At 38.1% G+C, this 20,000-nt stretch overlaps 1 protein-coding gene and 1 long non-coding RNA gene across 2 annotated transcripts in view; both read right to left on the bottom strand.

Moving 5' to 3' along the window:
• Window positions 1-20,000, bottom strand: part of LOC136851325 (retinoid-inducible serine carboxypeptidase-like) — a 95,541-nt gene that overhangs the window by 73,702 nt on the left and 1,839 nt on the right. The window lies entirely within an intron of this gene.
• On the bottom strand, window positions 9,523-14,345 carry LOC136851326 (uncharacterized). The gene is made up of 2 exons (XR_010856841.1): window positions 14,229-14,345; window positions 9,523-12,643 (listed from the first exon to the last, which is right to left on the bottom strand). It is a non-coding gene; the product is annotated as an uncharacterized lncRNA (long non-coding RNA).

Genomic DNA, 20,000 nt, shown 5'->3' with positions numbered 1-20,000 from the left:
GCTGGGACCTATGAGGTCATTCAGCGCTGAAACGGAAATGTACAGTAAAAAGATTTTACAGTTGTAACAGGAGGAAAACCTCGCAGCTGCAGATGGAAGAAAGAATATGAAGGGAGGTACAATAAAAGGAATGAGAGGGGTTGCAGCTAGGGGATGAAGGGACGCTGCAGAGAACCTTAAGTTACGCCTACAGTGCACCGCATGAGCTGCACTAATACCTTGGGAAACGTCTTCACAAGACCGACCGACATAACAGATGATCGAGCTATGCAGTCATTTGATTGACTGACTGATTCATTCACGGTTCTCTGACATCGTGACATCAAAAGTCATTGACGCCGGACTAAGCGATCATTTCTAAACATCAGACAGCTTGATAAAGTTCCGTGCCAAGCAACAAGAAACAGCTGACTAACGACGAGACAGCATATTCCCGATATTAAACCTCATTTATAATTGGCTTAACACCTGTAGCAACAGGTAGGCAACTAATTCCGATACAGTATAAAGAGTATGTGTGCCGTATTCCTTTCATTAGATAGATAGAGAGAGTATAGAATTTAGGCCAAGCGCTGGGACCTTTGAGTTCACTCAGCGCTTAAACGGAAATTGACAGAACAAAGATTTGCAAGGTTTATCAGGAGGAAAACATCGCAGTTGCACTATGAATCAAATTGTTAGGAGAGGATGGGAAGCAGGATGGAAGAAAGAGAATACAAACGGAGGTATAGTAAAAGGAATGAAAGGGGTTTCAGCCAGGGGCCGAAGGCACGCTGCAAAGAACCCTAAGTAATCCCTACAGTGCACCACTTCGATTTTTGGTACAGTTCATCAAATGATTCTGGATTCGACCTCCTGCAACGAGAGTGCAGTTGATTTTTAACTGAAGAAATGTGTGCAACTAAAGAAAAAGTATTCAGCTGCAGCGGCAATTAGTGCTCACTAGAAATTAGTGTTGAACGTGAGCAATAATTAGCGTTCAACTGGAGCACCAGTCAGTTGTTGGAATTGGAACTGGAATGTAAAATTTGGGCCCAAGGCCAATCGCTAGGACCTATGAGGTCATTCAGCGTTGAAAATAATGTTGAAACAATTGTTTGGAGAGGATGGAAAGTAAAGATGGAAGGAGAATATGAACGGAAGTTACAGTAAAAGGAATGAAAGGGGTTAAAGCTGCGGGGGAGGGGGGGATGGACGATGCAAAGCACATTAAGTAATGCCTACAGTGTACCTCCTGAGGTACGCTGACAACACTGACCCCGACGGGAACCAAGCAGATGTTGGAACAGAGGATGTAAATAATGCCCAGATTTAACCACAATTAAATATTCTTGTAATTATTTTTCAGCCAAAACCGGTAGATTTTGTTCAACCGAAACGACAATTATGCTTCAGGAAAAAAGCAGTAATTATTGTTCAAACCAGACCGTAATTATTAACAGACCAGTAATTTTTGTTATCCTGAAAGGCAAATATCGCTCAACGGGAACGGCCTATATAGCGGACATTAAACAGAAAAAAGATTCACTTGCAAAGCCATGTAATAATCACAACAATTCTCTTCGAATTAAAGTACTTTATCAGTGACGGTAAAATATTATAACTGAAGATTCAATTAACGCCTATGCCCCATAGGGGGGTTAGTGCCGTCAGTGCACCTCACGAGGTGCAATTTAGTAATTACTGAAGGTTCTTTGCAGCGTCCCTTCGGCCCCTAACTTCAACCCCTTTTATTCCTTTTACTGTGCCTCCTTTCATAACCTCTTTCTTCCATCTTGCTTTCCACCCTCTCCTAACAAATATTTCATAGGGTAACTGCGCGAGGTTTTCCTCCTGTTACACCTTCAAACCTTTTTGCTGTCAATTACCGTTTTGGCGCTGAATGACGTCATCGGTCCCACCGCTTGGCCCTTTACCTAAGTTTTATAGTCCATTTCATTTCAATGAACACCTAATTTTAAGGAGTTACAAAGCTCATGTAGAAAATCATTCAGTATTCCTCTTTCGTTGTCGGCACTGCAATCGCAAATTCAACAGATGCGCGTTACGGCGCGTTCAAGGTTAACCCTGGCGATGTTTCGCATACCAACGCGGAAACGAGGGCGTCAGTCCCTCGTGGGACAAGGGTCGTCCCCATACAAAACAGGATTTTGGCAAAGACCTTCTCAAGGGCATAGAGAGTTTGGAAAACACGTGAATGGGTGCAAGGCGCTGAATTCACTTGGGATAATCTCTCTCTCTCTCTCTCTCTCTCTCTCTATAGTATGGGCTACAGACTTATTCATGATGTTAATTGCTGGTGATCCATTCTTCAAGTGTCACTACACAGCACAAACCGAATTAAGATATTTTTGCCTTTACAAAAATTACTTACCAGTAAGTTTCTTGTTGCATCTCAAAGAATATGTTCCATTCTGAACACACTTCTCCAACAACAGGTGTGCCTTATAAAAGTAATTCACCGCATAATTTTATCTCTTCATTATAATAAATACATTTTACTTCACACTCAAACACGTTTTCAGAAACCAAAGGAGGGAAAGAGAAAGTAAAACGAACTGAATATTGCGTCAAGTTGTCCTTGAAAGTCTCTTGTAAAACGTCCACAACTAAAGAAAATATGCGATTATCAAATCAATATGAGAGTCGTCTAAAATTCATATTTTTAGCGTAGTTTTCCTCGTTCTAATTCCATTGTTTTTATTAGTCATTCTGTTTACCATTCGGCACCGTAGGGGGGTGTAGGGCTGTCAGTGCACCTCACGCAGTGCACTGTAGGTATTCCTTGAGGTTCTTTGCAGCGCCCCTTCGGCCCATGTCTGCAGCCTCTTTTGTTCCTTTTACTGTACCTCAGTTCATATTCTCTTTCTTCCAACTTACTTTCCACCCTTTCCTTATTTTCAGCGTTGAATGACCTCATAGGTCCCAGTGTTTGGCCTTTTGCCCAAACTTTATATTCCAGTTCCAATAATTACCAATCAGGGTAATAATAATAATAATAATAATAATAATAATAATAATAATAATAATAATAATAGCTATAACCAAAGGTTCAGAAAAATGCACAAAACATTAAAGTTATAAACCGTCTTAAATGGCTAAATAAAAAAATGAAATGTCTACAAAGAAAAATCTAAGTTGCAAATAAGAAATAGCAAAAAAAAAAATCCATCTTAAACTTGAAATTCAGAGCCTGGCCGGGAATTAAAATGATCCCCAGTCAGAACCAATTACGTACCAGTTTCGGTCAGACACTGCTTCCGTAACCGTTGATGGGACATCGCATCCTCGGGACCCTCAAGGCGTGTTCCGAATTCAAGGTCACTCTAATACCTACCTGTACCTTCGAACATGGCTCCTTCACTCTCATGCACAATCATTGAATAAACCTTCGGATACTTTACAATCAGTGAATGAACTTTCGGATACTTAACCATCAGTGAATAAACTTTCGGATATATACTTTACAATTAGTAATTAAACTTTCGGATACTTTACAATCAGTGATTAAACTTTCGGATACTTTACAATCAGTGATTAAGCTTTCGGATACTTTACAATCAGTGATTAAGCTTTCGGATACTTTATAATCAGTGAATAAACTTTCGGATACTTTACAATCAGTGAATAAACTTTCGGATACTTTACAATCAGTGAATGAACTTTCGGATACTTTACAATCAGTGAATAAACTTTCGGATACTTTACAATCAGTGAATAAACTTTCGGATACTTTACAATCAGTGAATAAACTTTCGGATACTTTCATGAATACGTAAGGTATGGATCCACCAGTCTCTCATGAACAAATAACATTCGGTAACTTTCACTGGAATATAAAATTTCAGCCAAAGGCCAAGTGCTGGGATATATGAAGTCATTCAGCGCTGAAACTGATGCTGAAATCATTGTTAGGAGTGTACAGAAAGTAAGATGGAAGAAAGAATATGAACTGGGGTACAGTAAAGGGAAAGAGAGGGGTTGCATCTAAGGGCCGAACGGACGCTGCAAAGAATCTTAGGTAATGCCTACAGTGCACCGCGTGAGGTGCACTGACAGCAATAACCCCCTAGGGGATCGGTAGCTTTCATGAATACCAGCAAGTACGTGCACCCTCTACACTTATACGGAAATTAATAGATAGTTTTTCCCGTCACATTCATAAATATTTATGTGCATGAATATCGAAAGCCACCACGCACAAGTTAACCAAATAAATTGAAGTCATTATCACGAACACCAACAAGTATGTCTGTCCCCGACTCTCATTCACGAATGCACTGAATAATCTATCCGGCAATTTTCATTAATACCGAGAAATTTAGATAAGTTGCACCCTCAGAGACAATTAAAAATTAATACAGTAAATTTTAATAGCTCCCCAGACGTATAGCCAAAGGTTACTTGAACTTGATGACATGGCTAATATCACCTCACGTGCAGTCAGATTTTAAGTTCGCCAACACCCACTGCTCATTACTTCAACTGTGTAGAGAGCGAGATAGCTTCACCATAGATACACAAAACTGGAATTGGAATGCGGAATTTAGGCCAAAAGGCCAAGCGCTGGGACCTATGAGGTCATTCAGCGCTGAAAGGGAAATTTAAAGTAAAAGGTTTTGAAGGTGTAACAGGAGGAAAGCCTCGCAGTTGCACTATGAATCAACTGTGTGAGGTGCACTGCAGGCACTACCCCCCTACGGGACACACAGAATAAAATTCACTTGCAAGGGTGAGCGGCGTCGGCAGAATTTAGAATGTGAACTGCATGAGGAGGAGGGCCACATTTGTATGCTGCAGGTCTTTCAAATTAATGACGGTTCTTTATGGCATTCATTTCGGACCTCGTCCCACATTTGGTGTGGTTCTAGTGGAAGTAATGTCGTCGTGTTCATAGTTTGTGTCTTAATTTGGAAGTGGTTTGTCTGTTTTCTTCAAAGTCCTTGCATTTCAATAAATTTTTATCTATTTATTAATTTATTTTTTCTTTTCAATTAATGAGATTTCTTCTTTCTGCATTTCACCTTTTCTTCCTCTTACTTCCTAATGAGCACCATATTCTTTGGAAGCTTGTATTTCAAGTCAATGGTCCCTATGGGCTTGTTCCATGTGAACAGGGTTAATCTTCTGAATAATAATAATAATAATAATAATAATAATAATAATAATAATAATAATAATAATAATAATAATAATAATAATACAGTGACCAAGACTTCACATGGAACTGAAAAAGGAATTAGGGTAACTGGTACGGTAAATTCACACATAAAAGCATAACAGAAAGAGATGCTGTTATGTGTCAATTTACCTTGCAAGTTACCCTAACTGCCTTAATTTTCCTTTGCAAGGTACCCTAACTGCCCTACATTTATCGTGCAAGCAGCCATAACTGCCTTAATTTACCTTGCAAGTTGCCCTAACAGCCTTAATTTTCCTTTGCAAGGTACCCTTACTGCCCATACTTACCTTGCAAGTTGCCATAACTACCTTAATTTTCCTTTGCAAGGTACTCTAACTGCCCATATTTACCTTGCAAGTTCCCATAACTGCCTTAATTTTCCTTTGCAAGGTACCCTAACTGCCCATATTTACCTTGCAAGCTGCCCTAACTGCCTTAATTTTCCTTTGCAAGGCACCCTAAGTGCCCATATTTACCTTGCAAGTTGCCATAACTGCCTTAATTTACCTTGCAAGTTACCATAACTGCCTTAATTTTCCTTTGCAAGGTACCCTATCTGCCCTAATTTTCCTTTGCAAGGTACCTAACTGCCCATGTTTACCTTGCAAGTTGCCATAACTGCCTTAATTTACCTTGCAAGTTACCATAACTGCCTTAATTTTCCTTTGCAAGGTACCCTAACTGCCCATATTTACCTTGCAAGTTGCCATAACTGCCTTAATTTACTTGGCAGGTTACCTTAACTGACTTAATTTTCCTTTGCAAGGTACCCTAACTGCCCACATTTACCTTGCAAGTTGCCATAACTGCCTTAATTTACCTTGCAAGCTACCATAACTGCCTTAATTTTCCTTTGCAAGGTACCCAACTGCCTATATTTACCTTGCAAGTTGCCATAACTGTCTTAATGTACCTTGCAAGTTGCCATAACTGCCTTTTAGTCAAGTTCCATACGAAGTCTTGATCATTTTGAAGAAAACAGACAAATCACTTCCAAACTGAGACACAAACTAATAACCCGACTGTCTCTCTCTCTCTCTCTCTCTCTCTCTCTCTCTCTATAACACAAACTCATTTTAAACATTGCTTTCAACGCCAACGTACAGTTATTATTATTGTTCAGAAGATGAGAAGCCTATTCATATGGTACAAGCCCACAGGGGCCATTGACTTGAAATTCAAGCTTCCATTTTGGTGAAAAGACCAAAGGAGGTGGTTGTGGGTAACTCAGTGACCTAACTTCCCTACAAAAAATTAAGTGGGACGACAAAATCGAAATGCAGGTAAAATACAAGCAAAACCAGAATGGGGGTTGGGGATTCCAGAGCTTGGGAACACAAGCAACCCTCATCTCTACAAAAGTAAACGAGCGAAGGGGTTACCTGAAAGGTGCTACGGCACCTGAGAGGGAAAAAATCCCCGTGGATTTTATATGACGACTCTAATAAAAACAGAACCTTCTATCTTACAGGTGCTGTCATGGACTGTGGACTTTGCACCATTTATTTGCTTCCAGCGTCAATGACCGTTATTGATGTCGCGTCTCATGTAAGTACAGACTGACAATCAAGTTCTGTTTTATTAGATTTAAGTATGGATTTGTAATAAACATTGTAAAACCGGTACGCCAGGAATCACAAATACATGATAAAATTCTGAAGGTAAAACATCCATGATTTTGTCTTGTGAAGTAAATTTCTGTTAAGAATTGAAAATCTTTCGTCCACCTCACCACGCCTCTTCACCAGGAGGCAAATTCCTGAGATGCATGCTAGTATTGCACCAGCCCCAGTTCTGTTGCCATGCCCCTGGGTTAGGTTAGGTTGGGTTAGGTTAGAGTAGATATTATTTATGGTGAGAATTTGCGTGTGGGAAACATAATGGGATTATTTTCAAGAAAATTCTGTGGTTAGTGTTTAAGTTATGGCGTCCCGCTTTTTACAGGGAAAGGTCTCGGTACTCGGTTACATCTCGGGAAAATGCCGCCGGAAGAGGTTCACTGCTTTGGTGAACGAAAACTTCTGCATATTTAAGAAGTAGAGTCGGAACAATAATTTCAGGAGTTCTGTTTCCCCTGACTTTGGTATCAATCCTTCCTATATGAGTGAAGTCAAACTTATTTTTCTCACCCCAACACCGCCCCCCGCCCCCACTCCTCCCATCCTTTCAAATTTTTCTTCCTTCCTGGTCTAGATCAACATCTGTCCCTCGGCCTCTCCGTTTTATAAACTAAAAAAGTGCAGCCTCATTAATCTCTTATTAATCCAACTTCATTAATCTCTTTATTTATGTTTAAGAAAATGCAGAAAATCGTACACGGACTCTGTCTACACTCATTGACGTCAATAGCCTGATAAAAAGTCCTTCAAAGGGTTCAACAATGTCCGAAGTGCGAGTGACAGCCAAGCATAAACAACACAAACATACTCCTCAAGGCAACCAGACCATTTATCGTTTGATATGACGTCCCGTTAAGTCGAGAAAAACAAACAGACGGGACAAGAGTGAACTGAGGATGCCAAGAAATTATTTTTCTTTGCAAATTACGAAAACTTACCTGCGAGAAACCCGATGTTCGGCACATAGGTGACTGGAGAAACATCATTAATACATCGTTATATATATATATATATATATATATATATATATATATATATATATATATATATATATATATATATAAATATATATTAGCCAATAGCACAACTTTACTGTGTATATATAGTATATAAATTCATATTATTGCTAGGCTTCAATAAGACAGGATGGTTTAGATTCCAGATTCATTCATTAGTATAGTCCAAGCTTTCGAAGACACGCAGTCTTCTCCGCCAGGTACCTGGTGACGCTTCGAAAGCTTGTGCTATGGAAAGTGAAGAATTTGGAATCAAAACCATTCCTTATTATTGAAGTCTAACACTAGTTTGTGTGTATATGTAGTAAGTTAAAGTCCTTCTGGGCCTCTGTAGGCTCATAGGGCAGGCGCTGATCTTGTTTCTCAGGCCGACAGCCAGTTGGGGGACAGGTCCCAATGCCTATGGCATGTGGCCAGTGCGTCGCGTCGCTAGGTCCACTGTTTAACTCCCCAGCCATATATATATATATATATATATATATATATATATATATATATATGTGTGTGTGTATGTTTGCGTATGTATGTATAATATTGCACAAACGTGTACAAACTGTACGAATCTGCGCATGAAACCTCAGGCATTTGCAAGCATCTTAAAATGTAACAAAATGTACTCCCACGTATTACATCAAAGTAACCGAACTAAACATTTGAGTTCGTTGTTTAATCTGTATTCCTTGACCTCTAAATAAATAAACAGATGACATAAAGAACTAGAAAGGCCACGAAGTCATGGCCAGGAGAGCCATGTCGTACTTGGCCGATAATTGAAGCCCTTGTTACTAAGCACCAGTTCGACTCTCGCTTTCGTAGAACTAACTTCACATACGCCTTGAGGACAAAATTCACTCGAGAGAAAAAATCATTAACAAGCAACCAGCAACAAACCCTGGCTGATAATGTGGATCTCGTAAAAAAGAGAGAGAGAGAGAGAGAGAGAGAGAGAGAGAGAGAGAGAGAGAGAGAGAGAGAGAGTTGGACATGCCTTGACCATTAAATCACTAAGATTCGCATTCATTTCTCAACCGTTTCCTACAGTTTATTCATTATTTTTTTATTAGTATTACTTATTAACTGCAAACATTAGAATAGAATATAAAATTTAGGCCAGACACCAAGCACTGGGACCTACAAGGTCATTCAGCGCTGAAAGGGAAATTGAGAGTACAAGGGTTTGAAAGGTTTAACAGGAGTAAAACCTCGCGGTTATACTATGAAACCATTATTAGGAGAGTGTGGAAAGGAAGATGGAGGAAAGAGACTATGAACGGAGGGACATTAAAAGGAATGAAAGAGGCTACAGCTTGGGGCCGAAGGGAGTATATAATACGCCACATATGCCAGTAAAATCGTAATTACGAATGGACAACAGTACTTCATGGCTCTTTCGCAGATCAACTCAAAACACAAGCACAAATTTCCTGAGCTGCCTTCCACAAGACAAGCAGCAGTAAATGATATTTTATTACACGCCGATTATCAGTTAAAGTGTCTTACTGAGCTCCGTCCCAAAACAATTACTTTAATAGGAAAGTTGCTGAGTTTTGCAATAATGCAGATTAAAAGTGGCTTCAATATGAATTGTCATTGCATCAGGCAAAAACGCACTGAATTCAAATATGGACACGAAGGAAGACCCAAAAATCAACTTCTTATAGTTTACAGTTGTAAATATAAAAATACAAAGGATTAATAACAATGATTTCGATATTTAATTTTATTGAAAAATTATACAAGGTGTTTGTCAACATCACTCTGTATAACATTAAAATAAAGTTATCACGCTCACATTTGGTGGCACATCAAATCTATTAATACAATGAAAAAAATACATTACCACTACAATGGAATACAACGGTTTATTGTCGTTGAGTCTTGCTCATATTTTTCTACAATCAAAATATAAAATATTTTTTCCATTTAAAGTACAGCAATTACTGGCACTTAAGGTAATCCTACAAATACTGATAGTGATAATTGGTCAGACTCAATAAGTCAAAGTAAAAAAATCAATTTACGGTCGAAATTAATTCCTACCTCGTAGCTACAAAAAATATTAGTCATCAACCAAGTTTATAAAAAAAATCACTTCTCACTTGTTGTACATTAAATGAATGTATTTGGTTTAATATTACACAACTATTAGACCTATAACTGTAAATCATATGTAACATATAATCACTGCAGTTTTATGAACGGTATACGTTGCAAACGATTAAATTCGAGATGAAGAGATGGAATGTTAAATATTTAACAAACTAGTGCGCATAAATGTGGTGAAGTAACATGAATAATATAAATACTGGAATATGTAAGCTTTATCACTTTTTTTTTTGTTCCATAACACAGACTACAAGCTACGTCATCGTGCTTTTCAAAGATCAGGTTGATTCATTTCACACCATCAGTCAAGGTATACACAAGGGCAATGCTGTCAAGTACTTGTTGCACCAGCACATGCTCTGACACGTGTACCTCATGGATTTATGTGCACATTGCTACTGGAAATGTGCAGTACATGTACATGTACACATTTTTGCCAACTGTAAAAATTCTTGCTGTAAGAACGCTACGTCAGTGAAATACTTGCAAATATGAATCTCAGTCATATAATTGTACGAGTACATGTAAAATTACATACTTTAGTATGAACAAGTACAAACGTCCACAAAATACCATAAGCAGTACCAGTACTAAAGTAACTTGCAATTCACTCTGTGCCTTGACTGAACATCAACACATTCTAGCTTAAAAAAAATCAATGATGCAATCACGCTTGTCTACGATTGATTTATATGGTAGTGATCCCAGCACAGTCCGCTAAGTGCTTGCAGATATACCAGTACACATTTCGCCCTACTACATTTCAGTGAGCGCCATCCACTTCAAGTGCTTCTAGGCAGAAACCAGTTAACAGCAAAAGACACAGAAGACAACCTTCGTTTCACTGCGTTCTTCTGGAACGTTAAATCTATTTGTTTGATACATCGTTACAGTGGAAAAATAAAGGGGAGGTATTAGCTGTCAGAGCTGCCTCAATGTCGTCACTTTGACAGCAGATTTACTGCCAAACATTAGACGCTGTACATTAAAGTATCCGGTCTCTGGCTTCTATATATATATTTCCTTTTGACTTCGTGCTAACGATGCACCATTAAGCGTCGCCTCTGCAAAACCCATCCCCATGAAGACGTTCTTCACTTCTTCTGTGGATACCTCCTAAACCCCTTTCGTTTAGGTAACTGTCAGGTGAAGGAACATCACTTTTAACATAACCCACACGTATCACGTTAAAGTTCCATAGCCTTCACTATGACAGGTGTCAGTCATGTTAAAACCCCTCAAGACCTGTTACGGCCTACATCAAAAACAACAGAAGTCACTGGATTGAACAGTTACTTGCAATGGGTAAATTACAAAATGCAAACTTTCTACTGGGCTGTTTTCAATCTCTTAATTCTCGAATCAAGGACTATAGAGAACTCATTCAACAGTATTTCCATATTGCAAGAATCATGTTGTATATATAAAAAGTCTCAACCACAGATCAAATTGAGCAAAAAAAAATTAAGTACAGTAAACAATTCTACCCAAACTGTTCATCGACTGAATTTTTAAAATACTTCCATGCAACCAAGACTGACATTCACACAAGTGAAAATTAAAAAAAAAGAAACAGCAATGAGTGTATCACAGTCTCATTAAAACTTGAGAAAATGCATTGTCAGATCTGTTTGGTCCTTTATAGCAACGGTCAAACCACAAATCACGTTGAGAAGGCGCATACACACTTAATTCTAACCCTACCATGGATGGGGCGTTGGTACACTTCAATCTGCCCCATCCTATGTACAAGAGAGCGCCTGAATTTCCTGGAAACAAATTGTAACTATGACGTCACAATCATCGAAGCACAAATCTTTAGACCCATACGGTTTCAAAGCTATAACTGTGACGTCACAGTCATTAAGAAAAAGCAAATCCCTAGATCCATACTCTTCTAACATGAGATGCAAATATTTGTTGGGTATCATTTCAAAGATTATACTTCAGGCGTATACATAAAATTATCAAGAGCACCAAAGGTAGCACCTGTAGATATATATAAAAATATAGATGCTGCTGTTACCAAAGGTTTCTCTACCTCACAAATATTCCCAGGCGATATTAAATCATGAAACGAACACATTTTTTGTTTTTCTCCAATACTTCCCATCGGAAGCCATAAGTTCTGTGAATACTCAACAAAGGCTACGAGAAGCAGTTCCTCATTGAAATCTCCCACTGCCCTGATGCACCGAACTGGCCACATCTCATCATTCTTCTCTCACTAGTGTTCATCATCATCTGACACTATAAAAATACTTCGAAGGCCAAACCATCGCCACCACTTTCGGTGTCCTCTAGGAAATGGCGCAGAGGCACTCGCACTCCTCCCGGGGCCTCCGACAGCTACTGCACCACCAGTTCCTGAAGCTGGAGGGCTTCGTGTGGACGACGTCGCAGGAGTCAGGAGTCGGCGAGGAAGATGCGGAGGAGGAGGAGGACGAGGAGGAGTTCGAGGAAATGTCAGAGCTAATGGAGGACTCTGACGAGAGGTGGCTCCTTCCGCCGGAAGACACGCTGCCCGATCTGACGCCCATGGCACGTCGGGAAGGATAGGAGGGCATGTGCATCCCGTAAGCGTAGGGACGGGACGGCACGTCCGTCGGGTGAGACTGGGCACGGGGCATCATCATCATCTTGCTCTGGATTGGATGCTGCTTCTGAGAATTCTGCTGATGCTGACGTTGTTCTTCGTGGTCAGAATTAGGCATCCGGCACTGAAGGGAAATTCAGAATTTCAGGAAGGAGTTCAAAACAAGCACACAATGTCTTAAAAAATAGGTTTTCCGACAGACTTCCCTAATCTAATAACAAAAGAACTCAAATTAACCTAGTAGGGAATTTCAAAGTGGAGTTCAAAACGCAGAAAATATTCTGAGATTTTTTCCAGAAATGGTTCTACAACCTATTAACAAGGGAACTAACGTTAACATTGATGTAAAAAACCATTTTAACCCTTATCAGTAGTTTCTAAAAAAAAAAAACATATAGTTAACCTACAATATTTCCAAGAAGAAACATTTAACCTGTCTGAATATTTCATGAAAAAAACTGCAAATAACACGTGGATTTTCCACATCACTTAAAATGTAAGAATTTTTCTTTAATTTTAATCGTTAACTCTGAAGAGCCTGATAAATGCTGAATCCCTTAATAGGCTAATAATCTTCAAATTCGTGTATGGCGTGACAAACATGACTTTTAACAGGAAGAAAACAAAACGGTTTTAACGATCACCATTAACAGACAGAGAATACTACTGGTCAGGCCCTAAACAACAAATACTGTATATACTTCAAACACGATTTTGCTTGACTGACGGTACACGGGAAAAGAAAAGCAAAATACTGTTTTAACAACGGCTTGCCCAGAACCGTTAAGTCGTTGCTGCTTGATACTATCGAATTATCGGCAGTTACTTCTTTGTAACAGAAGGTATATCAATTAAATTCTCCAACTGCATACAGTTATGTCAGTAGAAACGACATTAAATTGATGCAAAATTTTTAACAGCATTTACTTTCTGGTCAATGAATATAAACGATGCTTACTAACAGGCAAAACTGCAAACAACTTTTGTTTAAGCCATACGAATTGTCCCAAATTCGTAATAATCTCACTCTAGTGGGAAAAATCCGGTAAAAGTAATATTGTATATAAAATACGCGGCCAATAAAACGCTTTGAACTTCAGTAAAATGAATCAAGAGTTTAATCCTAGTGGCAGCGTATAAGACATATTTCATAATGAAACTAATCTTTAGTCTGGGACACCATTAAAATTTCAATAAAATGCTACTAAAACAGTGCAATCTTTCGAGTACTTTATTCTTAATTTAATATAATCTTCCTATAAACCACTATCCATTGAAAAAGTGTATAAGAATATCAGATTAATATAGCCTACAGGGTCGCCTGTCTCAACAGAACTTACTAAACTGCAACAATAGTCAAGCTTTAACTCAACTCTAGAATAATATTAATTTACTTAAGCGACTTTCAAAAACAGGTGCTGGAAATAACAAAGAAAACAATGTGCTGGGCCGAGACCACAAAATAACAAAAAGCAAAAGCTAACACAAACAACAAAGAAGCAAGAGCAGGTGACACACAACAGCGACAAAGCGAGATCGCCAGAGAATTACACATTATTGCAGAGATTCTAAAACAGAGGACAGTTACAATCTCGGACGGAAGAGAGCTCCGCGGGAAGGCTCGAACGGGTGAACTACCACCTCTCGAGTATATGATACACTATAGAAAATTTAAAAAAAAAAAGGAAAAAATAAACAAACCAACTTACAGACAAGACGACAAAGCAGAATAACGTACAGACCAGAGACAAAAAAAGTTGACAAGTACCCAGGAGGGAAATACCCTCAGACCTGACCACTCTGAGGTCAACGCTGAACTCGAGTAGGAAAAGGTAGTGTGCCTATAACGAAAGATAACTTGAGGCCAACTACCTTCAAGTAACGACGTAGTTTTAATCCACTGGGATAAAAAAAAAATACCCTTTATATCTCTGAGGCTCGACGTATCTTATACGGACTTTACCCAAATTTCTTAAAACCCATATCTCTGAGGCTCGACTTATCTTACGGACTTCGCCCAAATATCTTAAAACCCAAAATAATTATATATATATATATATATATATATATATATATATATATATATATTATATATATTGTAATCCATAAATATTATTGCATGTAAAAAGCCAAATATAAAAATATCTTAGAATCCTGGCAACTATAAATATTTTCCGGACGGTACAATAAAATTCAGAAAAATTCAAAAAATAACAAACAGATCAGTAACAACCAAAGACAAATTTTTTTCGTTAGCAACAAATTGCACCTGGAATGGGAGTTGGGGTGGGGAGGGAGGAAATACATAGAAATAACAGTCGATCGATGAGAAGTGAAATCTTATTAAATTCCCACACCAAATCGCACGGATGGGGGGTGTTCCGTTCAACGCCCAGCAGAGCTTAACATGAACCTATTTTGTTCCAAGTAGTTAAATACCTTCGTTCGAAACACAAGCCATCCCTCTTATACCCATTTCCCCCATCCCCTTTTTCTCTCGACTAACCCCAAATTTTTAGGGTTTATCAGATATCACAACTCCTCTCTCGATCTCGCTTTCATTCTTTCATTATTATTACTGTTATCAATAAATTTCTGACTCGCATCAGGATCCAACCCAGGTCCTTCAACTGAAAAGGCAAACGCGCTGGCCACTAGGCCATACAAGTCAGCGCCCTTGCCTTTCAATTGAAAGACCTGGGTTCGATCCTGATGTGAGTCAGCAATTTATTTCTGTTCCCCATGTGAGTGTGTGTTGGTTAAACGGTATTTCAAGTCTGAAGCGCAGTCTCTCTTGTAACTTATATTCAGATGAAACTCTAAAACTGGAGCTTCATCACAAAAAATGATGATGAAATTGGGTTTAATTAAACATATATTCGAAGGCTTGAAAAACAACTAGGCTACACATTACCATCACTGTACCAAAGTGTTCAAGAAACAATGTGTATGTGTGTGTATGTATGTGTATATATGTATGTATGTATGTATATATATACATATATATAATGACACAGGAACGTTTCCTTTGTCATACATATATATATATATATATATATATATATATATATATATATATATATATATATATATATATATATATATATATATATATATATATAACGACACAGTAACGTTTCTTTTGTGTATGTTAACATACAGTCACGACAAAGCATAGCCTATGTACAGTATTCATATCTTTTTTATACATGAAGTTTACATATGTTTTAAAGGTGTAAAATATTTACCTATCATCACCATCCCCAATGCCGTACGACGCAAAGGGCCTCTGTGAAAGTCAGACACTCTTGTCTTTTCTGAGCTCCACTCATCTGCACCCATCTGCCTCCTAGCTCTAATCCATGAAGGTCTGGATCAAGGTTCAAAGAAAACCTAACTTAACCTTTTCTTTGGATCTTGGTCTGGGTCTCCCAGATTTGCTGGTGCCCACAGGAGTGCGTGTCCACAGTATCGAATTAAACATCAAAAGTATTTCTTTGGTCCGTATCCAATGTATCTAGTTAAACATCTCAATTATTTCTTTGGAAGTTGCTTCTTATAATATTCTGTCTTCCTTTCATTTAATCCTGGCAATCTGATTCTTGACATCCCGAGGCAAAAGCAGAATCAGGCCAAAGAATGAGGTCAACCAAGGTCAAACTTCCCTCCAAGCGACTTCGTATTTACGCGGTACAAATATAAATATCTCTTGATTCAGCGCCAAGCCTCATCCTTCCACTGAGAGGGTCAAGACTCGATACAGGGGCCAGTTTGAAAAAAACGGAGCACTTATTTACCCACAGTGGGGAATTAAGACCTGATCTTCGGTCATCCGAAGAATTTACCTACAGTAAGGAATTAAGATCCGATTTAAGGTTACATCTGAGAAAACATCAACGGAAAATAATCATAAATACTAATGTAAATATAATCATATATATATATATATATATATATATATATATATATATATATATATATATATGTGTGTGTGTGTGTGTGTGTGTGTGTGTGTGTGTGTGTGTGTGTGTGTGTGTGTGTGTGTATGTAATGGATCGCTTCCTTATATTTTGTCGAGATTTTTTATCTTGGCACTTAAGTTATACTTGAACTTTTATGCTTATTAATTCAAGACTTTTGTTTCACCGTTCTTCTGAAGGAAAATCCCTATAGTCTTGCTCCATTAAAGCATGCACGCGTGTATACATACTTGCGTATGCACACACACAGTCACAGTGGCACGAACGCTTCGGCAAGGCAAATTAACAACCACTTCATCCACTCTTGACGTCAATGGTTAAGTACATTCGAAGATAACCAGTCGGGGGAGGACACAAACCAATTTGCCGTATCTTGCAGCAAAAGAGATAAGAATGAACGATTAAAAGTAATAAACAAGAATATCGCCCCCCCAAAAAAAATCATATTATATAAGTTTTTACAAACTCATACGCGTTGCTAAGGTTATAATCTTTTGGTTAGCATCTGGCTCTCAATATACAACATGTATAGCAATACATGAGCGGATTAAAATTTATGTGAAGTATACACTGTCCATACCTTCAAACTGAAAATAAATATAAATGAATGAATATATATATATATATATATATATATATATATATATATATATATATATATGTGTGTGTGTGTGTGTGTGTGTGTGTGTGTGTGTGTGTGTGTGTGTGTGTGTGTGTGTAAGTATAAATACAAGACATCATGTGAGAAATCATAACTTCTTGATGCACTGTACGTTGGCCGTTATCACATGGTATCACAAGAAATTGGCCTATAGACTAACAACTGCATGAACACATATGCATAGACATGCCTTGACAAAATTCTTTAAAAAGGGAGTAACCTTGTTTTCACCGAAGAAGGGAACATAATTAACATTCGCTTTTCTTCTTAAGCAACGACTGTTTAGTGCAGCAATGCCTGTCTTGTTTCCTAACCATTTAAGAAAAAAAAAAAAAGCTGCCATTCCATCCCAACCATCCTTTCAACGCATGGAACAATCCATATGCTTCACATGCACCCAACAAAGTGGCCGATGTATCTACAATTCTTAATTTACTTCAATAGTCATGATACAGCCGATGCTTGCGTCAAATTCAAGCAGAAATTAAAGGTGCCCAACGTAATTAATGGAATATTATTTAAAGGATACCCATCCAGCTGGATGAAGCAGCGACTGTCATTCATAAAACACTCGCGCCGGGCTGGAATTGGCAAATTACGTTTTGAAACGCATACTATGCCATTCCTGAAGGGCCTCATTTATTTCAAACGATGCTCTCGACAATGTCAGAAATAGCCAATGTAAATGATCGGATTTTCAGAAGTACAGTAAAAGTGACAGACATATTACAGTTCGGAAGAAATTCCCAATGTAATTTTTATAAGATGTCAAAGCAATACATGAAATCCCTAATGCAATTTACAGTACATGAAATACCTGATGTAATATAAGCACTAATGAAAATATTGAGATAACGCATTTCACAAATACCCTGCATATGATATAAAAAAAACTACCCAGTACAATAGAAAAAATGTCCACTGCATTTAACAATAGAGGCAACTCAAAAGTTGCCCAATATGATTGGTCTGTTACCTAAAACTTACCCTAAATAATATATAATTTGCTCATTGGAACTGGAAAGATACATTTGGAGATGTATGGCATTGTTTAAAAAATACTACGATAGCTCAGAAGATACGCAAAAAGGCGTCTTTGCAACACAAACCATACACAAATTTCACTAATGAAACGACATGTAGAGAGAGAGAGAGAGAGAGAGAGAGAGAGAGAGAGAGAGAGAGAGAGAGATACAAAAAGCAAGAAAAGAATAACTATCGCCACAATATCATAAGAGAGAGACTTCTAACGTATCAGCAACAAGAAAAAGAGATATAAACAGTTACCATACCCAGCAACATGTGAGAGAGAGAGAGAGAGAGAGAGAGAGAGAGAGAGAGAGAGAGAGAGAGAGATTTATCTTGAAGCCAGTTCACATCACACCGGAAATGATGTTCACTGTTATCAGCAACGGCGCCAGCAGCAACAATGGCTTCAAAAGTCTCCCTATCAGAACAACGACTAAAGTGTTGCTAATGATGAAAAATAATAATAATATATAATAATTAAGATAGTGCTTGTGGTTACAGGCTGATGTAATAACGTTGGAGACGGTTACCATTATTGCAAAAGTATTTCACACCATACTCAGCAGCCTTTGTGGGACGGATGTTGTAGTTCCCACAGAGTTGCTAGTAGGCTCATGGAATAAACCTACTGCCATGTAGAGGTTGTACTGGCCTGCGTAACCAACTTACAGTCATTATGGGGGGTTATAGCAAAGTTATGATTTTGGGAGGAACTAAATGCAATAAAGCAAACCAGTAGTAAACACGTGGAGGAATTAGGCCTACTATAGAATACCTACTTAATAGGCTCACACACATAGGTTGATAACAGGACTTACAAACCCAATTCATACCCACCTTCCTTCAACTTCTTTTCCTGTTTCTTTGTTTTTTTTTCGAGCTTGATTTATATATATATATATATATATATATATATATATAATATATATATATATATATATTAAAGGGTTGGCGTAAGAAAGCTAGAAATCCTCTTTATCCTAGCTGATGCTGGTACCTCTTAACTGCAGGACCGACTGAATAACAGCAGGCATGACCCACGGACCTTGTAAAAGGGCGCCCTGTTCTCTACCACTGACCTACGACAGTCGAACATATGAAAAACACGTGAAAACTAAGCCCAGGCGTGACAACCTCAGTTTCGGTCACGTGCAAGCGATAATTGACCTAACCCAGTTGAAGTGCGAATATTTGAAAAGAAAGAAAAACGGTTCTCACATGTACGAAACACGTTTATTGCACTTCTCGTTACTACTACAACCATTGAGAGAGAGAGAGAGAGAGAGAGAGAGAGAGAGAGAGAGAGAGAGAGAGAGAGAGAGAGAGAGAGAGAAAGTCTCAACCGGATGTGGAGAACACTTTCAATGTTTCCTGTGTGGATACTATTCTCAGAGTGTACAAACAATGATATATAGAAACCGAACTACTATTTAACTGCTAACAACCATAATCATTTATCATTGTTTGTCGTATATTCATAATGAATTGAATTCCATGGGCGATTTTGAATGAAAAAAGCAAATACTAATTTCGAACATAAAATAACACCTTGTATTATTAGCAATTCGACGAGAGTTTGGGCACACTGATTACTTAGAACCAGCCTAATTGTTCATTAAAATCATACGAATGAATAGATAATGATTTTAATTTGGCAGTTATCTAAAACAAACATATCTTCAAAGGGCTTTTTGCCAACGCGATATGCTCCCAGTGCAAGCCCGAGTAAGCTGCCGTATTCAATTGATAAAAGGCTGTAACTGCGTATTTGGAGTTTGGTTTCGTTACATAAAGAATATTTGAACATAAAT

The sequence above is a fragment of the Macrobrachium rosenbergii genome, chromosome 23 (genome assembly GCF_040412425.1).
Source record: "Macrobrachium rosenbergii isolate ZJJX-2024 chromosome 23, ASM4041242v1, whole genome shotgun sequence".
Taxonomy (NCBI): domain Eukaryota; kingdom Metazoa; phylum Arthropoda; class Malacostraca; order Decapoda; family Palaemonidae; genus Macrobrachium; species Macrobrachium rosenbergii.
Note: the sequence above shows the minus strand (reverse complement) of the source record. Positions and strands in the feature narration are given on the sequence as shown.